Source organism: Zingiber officinale, chromosome 4B (assembly GCF_018446385.1).
Source record: "Zingiber officinale cultivar Zhangliang chromosome 4B, Zo_v1.1, whole genome shotgun sequence".
Lineage (NCBI taxonomy): Eukaryota > Viridiplantae > Streptophyta > Magnoliopsida > Zingiberales > Zingiberaceae > Zingiber > Zingiber officinale.
The window spans coordinates 24,341,768-24,353,880 of record NC_055993.1 but is presented as its reverse complement, the minus strand read 5'-3'; the positions used below and the strand labels follow the sequence as shown (position 1 = coordinate 24,353,880).

At 39.2% G+C, this 12,113-nt stretch overlaps 2 non-coding genes across 2 annotated transcripts; one reads left to right on the top strand and one right to left on the bottom strand.

Moving 5' to 3' along the window:
• Positions 1-1,609: 1,609 nt before the first annotated feature.
• On the bottom strand, positions 1,610-1,715 carry LOC121978826. The gene has a single exon (XR_006111168.1). It is a non-coding gene; the product is annotated as a small nucleolar RNA R71 (small nucleolar RNA).
• Positions 1,716-12,007: 10,292 nt separating this feature from the next.
• LOC121978951 lies at positions 12,008-12,113 on the top strand. The gene has a single exon (XR_006111266.1). It is a non-coding gene; the product is annotated as a small nucleolar RNA R71 (small nucleolar RNA).

Here is a 12,113-nt window from a genome sequence, read left to right as displayed (position 1 = left end):
TGATCTGTCCATCTCCGGAGCAAAGAGGCATCCCCAAGACATTAGAATCATCGGCAAGCATCTCTTCTTCCCTTTATTCTCACACCTAGGGTTGTAAGTATGCTTTTCTTTATGTTCTGGGGTTGTTTTTCCCCCACAATGGAGTAGCTTCCTCTTCTAGGACTAGGGAGTATTTGTAATGCGATGGAGATGTAGAACTATGTAGATTCACTTTATTTTTATACGATGACTTGTTAATGTCTTGTTCATGCTTGTGTGAGATGTTTATATTTCTATTCTTTGATTGATTGATGTGGAGGATTGTTGATCCCACAAAGGGGATCCCTTAGAGCGTATTGACCAAGGTACCCTAGTGACAAGGGTAACCCTTTCCGGACGTCTAAGACGTTCCCTCAAAAGGAGAGACAATCCCTTAGGAACTGCTGCTCTCGTAAAGAGAGTGCTCTAGATCGTATACCTGAGGGGTCCTAGTGACAAGGGTAACTCGTTCACGGACGTCTAGGACATTCTCTTGAAAGGAGAGGTAATTCCTCTATAAGGAAGTAGGTAACCGTACCGAACCTCAACCCTTATCCTTATTGTTCTTTACTAGATATGTATCCTAGTGATCTACCGAGGCACCCTCGTGATAGGGGGGTTAACCGTTACAGGATTTCACAGGGATTGTCTCTACGTGATACTTATGGATACTCGCCAATCTAACTTCCTGCAAGAGCATTGACATAGAGGATAGAAACTAAGCAATCTATGTAGTATCTCCTAGTATTACAATGAAACCGAAATCCTAGAATCCATATCCCAAAGCACATTCCCTCCAAGATCGATTCTCTCTCTCTTACTCTCCTTTCTCACCAATCTTTGGTTTGTCTAGATAACTTACCTTGCGACATCTCTAGTGCTTAATCAACAGTCCCTGTGGATTCGATATTTTTATTACAGACGACGAAACCATACACTTGCGGTTGCGTAACAAGTTTTTGGCGCCGTTGCCTGGGACTGTTCGCATTAACATTAGTAGATTAGCAATTTAGTTAGTCTAGATTTGTGAATAATTTATATTTTTCCATTTTCATAATTCAAAAAAATAAAATTAAATTAAAATATGTATTTTCTTTCTTGTCTTTAAATTTTGCATTTATTTTTTGTTTTTCATATAGCAATTTATTTCTTGTCTTTCATTTTTTATTTTAAATTCTTCTCATAAAATTTTTTTCCATAGATACCATGAACACTAACATGTCAAGCAGGGCCTTAAGAGATTTCTCTGCACTCATTTCTGCAAGATTTTTATCTCTTATTATGCAGCTTCATATTGAAGTAGAAAGTTTCCATCTACACCCAGAGTTAATTTCCATGATACAAGGTTATAAATTTGGAGGAGAAGTATCAGAAAGTCCTTATCTGCACCTTAAGAGATTTCTAGAGCTTTGTGATATGGTGGACTATGAAGGAGTGTCAGCGGATACAGTTCGATTGATGGCATTTCCTTTCAGTATCAAGGATAAAGCAAGGACTTGGTTATATTCTCTTTGTCCTCAAAGCATCACAAGTTGGGAACAATTGGAGCAACAATTTCTGAATCATTTTTTCCCTCCAAGCAGAACAATCTACATGAGGAGTTGCATCACAAATTTTGTTCAAGCAAATGGAGAATCTTTATTTGAAGCATGGGACAGATTCAAGAGTCTACAAAGGCAGTGCCCTCACCATGGCTTGGAAAAATGGCTTACCCTGCACATATTTTATAGGGGAATTTCTTTCTCAGATAAATGTTATTTGGATTCATCAGCTGGAGGTTCTTTTATGAATAAAAGTGTGGACAAATCATATACATTGATTGATCAAGTGACATTGAATCTCCAAGAATGGTCAGATAAAAGTTGGATGGAATCTCCTTCAAATATTCAAGAAGTGCAAGCCATAAATACTAGAGAGTCTGTCAAACGAAATACAGTTCAACCATCCAAGAATGTTGAAATTCGGAAGTCACAGAATGAGGAGTTTAAATATTTGGGGGCAAAGATTGAGAGCATAGTTTCAAAATGGTTCAAAGAAGATCCCCCTTTTACACAAATAAGATCTAGTGAAAAGTGTAATGATAGTAAGTTGAGGAGCGGCAAGAATCATGAAGAACTTCTGAAAAATGACTTGTATAGAATTGAGGAGAAGAACAATAGAAGACCACATGAACTCAGTTCCATTATTCCAGGAGGTTCCCAAATGCCACAAGTACCTTTCCCTCAATGATTGATCAAACCATCACTAGAGAAGTAATTTGAACCTCAGCCATATGCTCAACATTTCCCAGGACCTTCACTAAAGGTTCCTTTTCCACAAAGGCTAGTGAGGGTCAATGAAAACGAAGACTTTGGCAAATTCTGTGACACTAATATGGTTGAGTGTAGATTTCTGGATACATATGAAGATGAGGACTCTTCAGATGAGAATTGTGATAATAATGCAGTGGATAACAAGTTTTCAAATCTTCCTCCAGATTTTACAGGATGTTATAGTGATATTTAATTTTCAGATGATGAATGTATTGAGGTAGATCAACGTAAAAATCTAAATGAAGTCAATGATCCTCCTATAGTTGATTCTCTTGTTGAAGATATAGATGTTAGTTTATTTTTCGATGCTTGTGTTGATAATGATGATTTGGAAGGTAATGTAGGAAGCTGTGGTGTGGAAACAACATCTCAAGAATCACCTCCTTAATCCACACAACCTTTAGAGATTATGAGAGTTGCAAGAATTGAACATGTTGTGGATCCATGTGTAGGGACTTGTGCAGAGTTAGCAGAGTCTCAAGAATCACCACCTTTGGAAGTACCAACACCAGAGTCAGAGCCAGAACCATCATTTGATTCAGAGGAAGTCACATCCACATGTTTAAAAATTTCAGGTACTCTCAGCAAAGTAAGGTTAGTATTTCTTGTGATCTTTTGGAAAATTTTATAGAGGTACCTGTCATTGACTTTGTTGGATGTGATTCAGTTTTTATTTCTTATTCTGCTTATCTTAATATGATTATGACTCTATCTTATCTAATACGTTTGCGGGAGATTTGTATTTTCTTTGCATGTGCAGATTTTCATGGGGCCTATAATTGGAAGCTCTACCTGAACCGTCTTCGACCTCCTGAAAGAATTTCCAAGAAGATGAAGATGGAGAGAGTTACTCTTCACCTTTTGATGAAAGCTCCCTCCATAATAAGAGCCCTTGGTAAGAGAGTTCTAAAATATCTTACCCCTCCAAGAGCGAGATTTCGATGAATCTAATGAGGACTCAAAGATTAGGAGGAGTGCAACTACATGATGGAGAAGTTAATGACATGGATACTTGGCACGCATCATTTGGTAACTTCTCTTACTTTTAATCTCCTCCACTTTATTTTTAGTTTTCATTGAGACAATGAAAAGTTTAAGTCTGGGGGGATGCATTTGATTTTTAGTTTTTGCTTATTTCTTTTTGCATAATAAAATTTTTGCTAGTTGCATCTTACATCACATTATGATTTCTTTTTCCTTATTACAAAATACTAGCACGTTTATTCTAGATTTTATGTGTTACTTATGGTGCTAGTATGTTTAGTGATATATCTTTTTCTATCTTTGATAGCATGAAGTGAGCAATGCTTTTACTATAAGAGTTTAAGTATTGGCCTTGTTTTAGGATCTCTATACACTATGCCTATTTTTGATGGTTGATAACTCTAAAATAGTCATGATTCATAGAATTGGATTAGTACTTATGCTTCTATGGTGACCTCTTAACTACATTTTGGTTACTAGATAAACTCAGATTATGTAAGCTCATTTTGAAAAAAATTAATCCCCAAAAAAAAAATTGAAAGTTTGTTCAAGTTTGGTACTTTGCAAACATTCAAAAAGAAGAAAAATAAGGGATAAAAAATTTGTTGTCGTGAGTGGAAACTAGCAATTCACCCCTTTGAGACCGAGTTAGGTTACTGGGGAAATAAATGCTATGTTTCTCTTGATACTGAGTATTCCTTTGAGACCTTGTGTAGACGATGCATAGCATTTTTGAGAAGAGCGAACCTTGCGTGTGGCAGGTAAATGCCTATCGCCGGAAGCATAAGGAACACAATTTTATGACGACTTGACTAGACTTAGGGATTGAAACTTGATAAATTTAGGCCACTTTTGCACTGAGCACGGAGGACTACTACTTAGGTCATACTTAAACTACTTTTGTATCTTGCTCACCAATGAAATTATTTGATAGAAGTAGATTGGCTTACTAGAGATTATGATGCACTATCTAACCACATGAATCTAGATTGCAGGTTTTGCTTGATGACAAGCAAAGGTTTAAGCATGGGGGTGTGATGTGCGTAGATCTTATGATCATTTATGCATGTTTGGACGCACATCTACTTGTATTTCATAGCATATTCTATGTTTATTGCACCATATTTCTTTATAATGTCATACTTTCATTATATTTGTTCGGAGATCTGCTCTTTGCTTGTTTTCTTGTTGACAGGACGTTATTTGGAGCGAAAATAGAGCAAAAGTGCATACAGGAGCTTGGGCCGTGCAAGGCCACATGGCCGTGTGGCCATGAGCATGTTCCGGCCGTGCCAAATGGCACGACCGTGCTTGCAATCCAGAGATGAAGAGGGCCTTGGCCGTGCCGAATGGCACGGCCATGCTAATCGTCTCGAGGCCAAGCAGCACACGGCCGTGCCAAATGGCACGGCCGTGCAACATTCCAGAGGCAGAGAAGGTCACGGCCGTGTGAATTCACACGATCGTGTGACCTCGGCAGAGACGAAGAAGGCCACGGCCGTGCAACCTCACACGGCTGTGTGAATCAATCCAAGAAGGATCCGTGTGAGACCGTGTGGATTCCACACAGCCGTGTGACGAAGAATACGAGTCGTGCCATGCCAAAACAGGGTTGTGCTGAATTCTAGGCAGATTTTAGACCGTTAGTAATTTGGCCATAACTTTACGTTCCTTTGGATTTTCAGGACGTTATTTATACCGAAACGTAGCTGACTTCAAGATCTACAACTTTGATTTAGATCTAACAGAGAGAAAGAATTGTTTTCCCATGATAAATGGCACGGGCATGCCTCCCAACCGCGAGTTCAACTGGACCTCCGCCCAGACTGCAGACCAAACTTCGAACCGCCATAACGTTTGGCTCGGTTTGAGCCAGAGCTTGATCCAAGTATCAGATTGAAGATAATTTCAAGGGATACAACTTTGTTTCAGGGTGAATCATGAGAAAACCTGGTTTAATGGGTGAAAAATCTTATTTACCAGACACCTGTAAATCCTGGTTTTCCTGGGCAGCGTGGAGGAGGTATAAAAAACTCAAGAACCCAATTCTTTGATTATCTTTGGTTCGGGACTTCGTCCCTCCCCTTGGGGAAAGCTGTTGAGCTTCATCCACCGCCGTCCCTTCATGATCTGTCCATCTCCGGAGCAAAGAGGCATCCCCAAGACATTAGAATCATCGGCAAGCATCTCTTCTTCCCTTTCTTCTCACATCTAGGGTTGTAAGTATGCTTTTCTTTATGTTCTGGGGTTGTTTCCCCCCCACAATGGAGTAGACTTCCTCTTCTAGGACTAAGGAGTATTTGTAATGTGATGGAGATGTAGAACTATGTAGATTCACTTTGTTTCTATATGATGACTTGTTAATGTCTTGTTCATGCTTGTGTGAGATGTTTATATTTCTATTCTTTGATTGATTGATATGGAGGATTGTTGATCTCGCAAAGGGGATACCTTAGAGCGTATTGACCAAGGTACCCTAGTGACAAGGGTAACCCTTTCTGGACATCTAAGATGTTCCCTCAAAAGGAGAGACAATCCCTTAGGAACTGCTGCTTTCGTAAAGAGAGTGCTCTAGATCGTATACCCGAGGGGGCCTAGTGACAAGGGTAACCCGTTCACGGACGTGTAGGACATTCTCTTGAAAGGAGAGGTAATTCCTCCATATGGAAGTAGGTAACCGTACCGAACCTCTACCCTTATCCTTATTGTTCTTTACTAGATATGTATCCCAGTGATCTACCGAGGCGCCCTCGTGACAGGGGGGTTAACCGTTACAGGATTTCACAGGGATCGTCTCTACGTGATACTTAGGGATACTGGCCAATCTAACTTCCTACAAGAGCATTGACATAGAGGATAGAAACTAAGCAATCTATGTAGTATCTCCTAGTATTACAATGGAACCGAAATCCTAGAATCCATATCCCAAAGCTCATTCCCTCCAAGATCGATTCTATCTCTTCTCTCTCTTCTCACTTTCCTCTTCTCTCTCTCTTACTCTCCTTTCTCACCAATCTTAGGTTTGTCTAGATAACTTACCTTGCGACATCTCTAGTGCTTAATCAACAGTCCCTGTGGATTTGATATTTTTATTACTGACGACGAAACCGTACACTTGCGGTTGCGTAACAAAGACATCTCGATCCAAACCAAGAAAGTAGAAGGGAATGTTTATCTCGATACGACGAGTGATCTTCGGAACCAATCCTCCTCTCTTGGAGTCGAATCTTGGAAAGAAATGTCCTTCCGATCGTTGGAAATTCCCCCAAGAACAGATCTCCACAAAGGGAGAGCCTCTATTTGGTTGTAGAATCAGCCACAGATATCATTTCTTCTCCAAATTCGACTCCTGAAAATATAAAACACACAAAAGTAGATCTCCGAACAAAGAAAAATATTTATGCTAAAAGCAAAGCAAGGGACGTGAAAGTGCATAGATAAAGCATGTATAAAACATAAGAATGTACGTTAAAACATGTTAAACAAGTGTATAAAATCTACGCACATCACACCCCCAGACTTAGACTTTTGCTTATCCTCAAGCAAAATGTTGCAATCAAGATTCATGTATTCAATAATGCATCATGATCCTTAATGTACTTTCCTAACTCTATCTAAAAGTTTCATTAATAAGTATGATCATAGAAACAAACCAATTATGGCTTAAGCATAAGTCTCCTGTGCACGGTGCAAATAAGTAACTCAAAACCCTTCAAGTTTCAATCTTTGTCCTAGTCAAGTCGTCATTCCATTGAGTTTCTAATGTTTCCGGTGATAGGCACTTACCTGCCACACACTTGGCTCATATTTCTCAATCAACCCAGGGTCTCAAAGGCGTGCTCGATATCAGGAGAACCATAGAAGTCATTTCCCCAGTAACCTAACTCGGTCTCAAAGGGGTGACTTGCTAGTTTTTACTCACGACAACTATTTGTATATCCCTTTTTTTTCAACACACTTTTTTCTTTTTTTTTCATCATGCACCTTTTTTTCACTAAGTGATTGCATTGTGCAACACTTAAACACATAAGTTCATAGGCACAGAAGTTGGGATATTTTGATTTTTCCAAATGAGCTTTCAAGATTTGAACCTCATCTAGTAACCAAAATGAAGTTTGAGAAATCACCATGGAAACCAAGTACTAAACAAATAGGATGAATCATGACTATTTCAATGATATCAACTATTCAAGCTCAAGTTAAGTGAAGTGAAGGTAAGATCCTTAAGGTTAGGCCAAAACTCAAACTTATTTCTATATCATACTTAGCTCACATCATGCTACTCAAGATAAAGAAAAGAGGTACACTAAACATACTAGCATCATTTACAATATCATGAATCAAGATAAAGAACGTGCTAACAATTTTTCTTTTGAACAAGTAAGCATAAAAGTGAGGATTGATGTTTTCTTCAATGGGGATGCCACATAATTTTTCAAAAGACAGTCAAGTGACTATCAAAAATAATCCAAACAAAGAAAAACAAGTAAAAATAAAAACAAACTGAAAATGTAGAAATAAAAATGCAAAAAATTTCAGGTTGCAAACCCCCCCCCCCCCCAGACTTAAACTTTTCATCGTCCCGATGAAATCAATATGGCGGTGGAGGTGGACGAGGGAAAGGAGGTCTGCATGGACGTCCAATGGGAAAGCTGGAAAAATCTGGAGTCTCACTCAGGATCCTATGATACTCATAGAGGGCATCTACTTGTTGACTAGTAATAGTCATGCCCTGCATAAATTCTCTCATTCTAGCTTGATCAATATCATAATCCTGAACAAATTCAGCCACTTGACCCTGAAAGTTCCTCGTGAACTGAAAATGATTCCGTACTTCTCTAAATTGGTTGTCTGATAAAGAAAAGCGACCCTCCAACATTACTCATTGGGCATCCTGCTTCTCATGAAGCAAGTCTAGAGATGCACAGAAATTAGAGAAATCAAATCTGGAGCTACCCGTACCAGAGGTAAAAGAGTGCCTAGCAAGTTCCGGATGATTGGAAGGCTACGGATGTCCAGATGATGAGGGCTCAAGGTGGGGCTCTGTGTCTCCGGATATGGAAGGGACATTCTCAGGATCTCTATCAGTGATTACCCAATTAGCAGGGTCGCGGATAGAAGTGTGTTCGGGATAAGGAAGGGGTAAAGAAAAATCATTCTTCCTAGGGAAGGCAGAACCATTCTCATCCCAACAAATCATTTTCATAGCAAGTCATGCATCAATATCAATCATGTCATTGCCATGAACAACCTCCAACCCATCTAGATCAAGTTCCAAATTTATAGCTATTTGAGTAATTAACCCACCAAAAATAATTGATCTCGAGAATGCCCTCCCGGCTCTCACCAAGGCTTGCAAAAAATGAAAACCAGAATCGAAGTCAACCTTATGTAACATAGCCCACAGAGCATAAAGTTCTACTTTCTTTATAACTCCATCACTTTCCCCTCTACCAAAAATAGTTTTACTCATAACATGATGCAAGTATCTAAAAATGGGGTTTTGCATATGAGAAGCTTTAGCTCTAGAGGGCTCATAAGGTTGATCTAATCCAGTAATCAAATTCCAAAAATGATTCCAATTAAATCTTGAGTCAAACCTACGAGAGTTACCGGTAAACAATCTAAACAATTATTGAAATCACTAAATGTCCACTGAAACTCTTAGTTCATGAGTCTAAAAGTTATTTTGCCAACAAAATCATCTTCATTAGCAAAGTGAATATCTAGTGAGCTCAAAAACTCCAGTATGATACAAGGATATGTAGGTAGATGTGTATACATAATATCGTTCCAATCAAGGGACCCAATCATCCAATCTATATCGTCCCTAATTCCTAACATGTCTAAAATAGTTGGGTCCATATATCATGTACACACAATCTTTCTGTTGACAAGAATTTCAAATCTAGACATATGATCTTCATTTCTAAAAATAATATTGAATTTATTGTCATTACCTTCGTCGCGTGCTATCCTCTTTCCTTTGCTTTTTGCTAGATCTTTGGGACTAGGAGTTAAGGACCTTGAAGATAGGAGAAAAGAGAAGTGTTCTTAGAATTCAGATCTTGATGAAGTTTCTCGAGAGAAACAAGTTTGATATCTAGGTCTGAGAAGATTTAGAAGAGAGATCGAAGAAGAGAGGAGTTTGGAAGAGAGGAATGTCTTGAGGATGAGGGGTGTGTATGGCCGACACGGCCTAGGTCTGGCCGTGTCTTCTAGACACAGCCAAAGCAAATGGCTCTATACGAGTCGTGTAGATCTACACGACCCCGACCCTCTCCTTGTCAGGTTGGTCAGCACGGGCGTGCCAATTGGCACGGCCACATCCATCTCATTCTCGGTACAACTCACACGATCGTGTGTGAGACACGGCCTCATCATTTTCCTCTTTGGGTAGCCATGCATGGCCATGCTGGATGGCACGGGCAGTGCAGACTCCTCCTCTGGATATTTACACGGTCGTGTGTGGGACACGACTGAGCACATTTCCTCTTCAGGAATCATCACATGGCCGTGTCTGGTACACGGCCGAGCAATTTTTCTTCTCACTCCTTACACGGCTATGTCTTAGAGACACAACCCATGCATCCTCTTTCTCTGCAAGTCATACACGGTCGTGTTTGACACACGGCCAAGCTCTGTTTTGCTCCAAAGGATAGTTCTACTCCTTCCCTGATTCTCCAATGCTTCCATGCCCATGAAATAGTCATGGCCAGCTCATGAAAACAAAATTTCGACTTGAAAACAAAAGTAACACAACTTTAAAAGTACTACTAAAAAAAATTTGAAACAAAAAAATACTAAAGGAACCCTTGGATTACCTCCCAAGAAGCACTTGTTTAAGGTCTTTAGCTCGACCAATCTTCGTAGTTCCGTTCTCTTTTCCTTGCCCTAGGAGGGCAAACATATTTCTCATTTTTATTGGGAGACCTCCTCCCAAAATCGCTCGCCGGATCATGTTTCTCATCCGGTGGCCTCCCATGAGGATGGAAATTCCACTCCTCAAGTTGATAATTATCCGCCCCGCTACGAACACTTAATAAGAAAGAAGAGACATGGTTAGAAGAGTTAGACAAATCATACTCCAACCTTTCCTTACCGATTACCAATGAAAGCTTATGATTTTTAACATCGATTATTGCTCCAGCAGTTGCAAGGAAGGGTCTTCCTAATATGATTGGAATCTTTGGGTCCTCTACCATATCCAGAACTACAAAATATGTGGGAATTGTAATCCCACCAACCTCTACCGGCACGTCTTCAATAATGGCCATGGGATATCTACAAGAATGATCAGCTAATTGTAGTGTCATGGTAGTAAGTTTCATGGTTTTTAGACCTAACTTATTACAGATTAAATAGAGAATGAGGCTAACACTTGCCTGTAAATCACAAAAATCTTTTTCTATGAATTCAGATCCTATGTTGCAAGGAATGTAAAAGCTTCCTGGATCTTTAAGATTTGGGGGTATGTTCTTCTTAAATAAAGCGCTGCATTCCTCGGTAAGTGCAATGGTCTCAATATCTCCCCTTCTTCTTTTATTCGATATAATGTCCTTCAGAAATTTGGCAAACTTTGGCATTTGTATAATTGCATCAATTAAAGGCACTTCAACACAAATTTCTTTGACTTTATCAAAAAATTTGACAAACTCTTCATCCTTCTTTAGCATTACTAATCTCTGAGGAAAAGGGATTACTTGACTCTGTTGGTTTAGTGGAAGAGTTTATTCAACCTTAATGGTACTCTCCTCATTTTCTTGAATCTGATTTGGTTCAAGTGCTGGAGGAGAGAGTTCTTCTTCAGCTTTCATCCCTTTTGGAGCAGTCACTTGAGGATCCCCCAAGGTCCACCTGCTCCTAAGCTCAATCCGATTGCAATGCTCTATTGGATTAACATCCGATTTTCCAGGAAATTGCCCTGGTGCTCTTGAAGATGATGAGGCTAGCTAGGCAATTTGGCTATCTTGAATCTTTTGATTCTTTTCAGAATTATCTATTCTTTGAGTTAGCTTCAAAATGTCTTGCTTCATTTCAGTTTGATTGGAGATAATTTCTTCAAGCATCTTCTCAATTTTAGAAAACTGATAGCCTTGAGAAGATTATTGTTGTTGTTGAAAATTCTGTTGTCCAGATTAGAAATTATGTTTGCCTCCCATGGATGGTTCTTGTTCTTGATTATTTCTATAAGAGAAATTAGGATGATTCTTCCACCCAGGGTTGTATGTGTTAGAATATGAATTGTTCTGCCTTTGATTAAAACCCATGATAGTGTCACATTGCTCTAACTGATTTATTTGTGCAGAGATAGCTCCCAAAGGACATGAGTCTTGAGAATGATCAGAACTTCCGCATGTTTCATAACAGCATACTATGGCATTTACTGATTTACTGTATTAGTGCTAGTCCCCATGTTTTCTAGTTTCTTTGTAAGAGCATCTAGCTTTGCAGTCATTAGAGTGACTGCTTCTACATCAAATTTTCCTGATGCCTTTGTTGGGTTTGAATAAGAATAGCCTCCACTTCTCTCTGTTGGCCATTGATGATGATTCTGCGCTACACTCTCAATGATTTCTTCAGCTTCATCTAAACTTTTGTTCATAAGTGCCCCTCCAGCTACTGAATCTAGGGACACTTTAGTATGATAGTTAATGTCATTATAAAAAGTGTGTAACACCAACCATTTCTCTAAACCATGATGTGGGCATTGTCTGAGCATATTATTGTATCTATTTCATCCTTCAAATAAAGATTCCAAATCGGATTGTCTGAAGCTTGCAATAAGATTTCTCATAT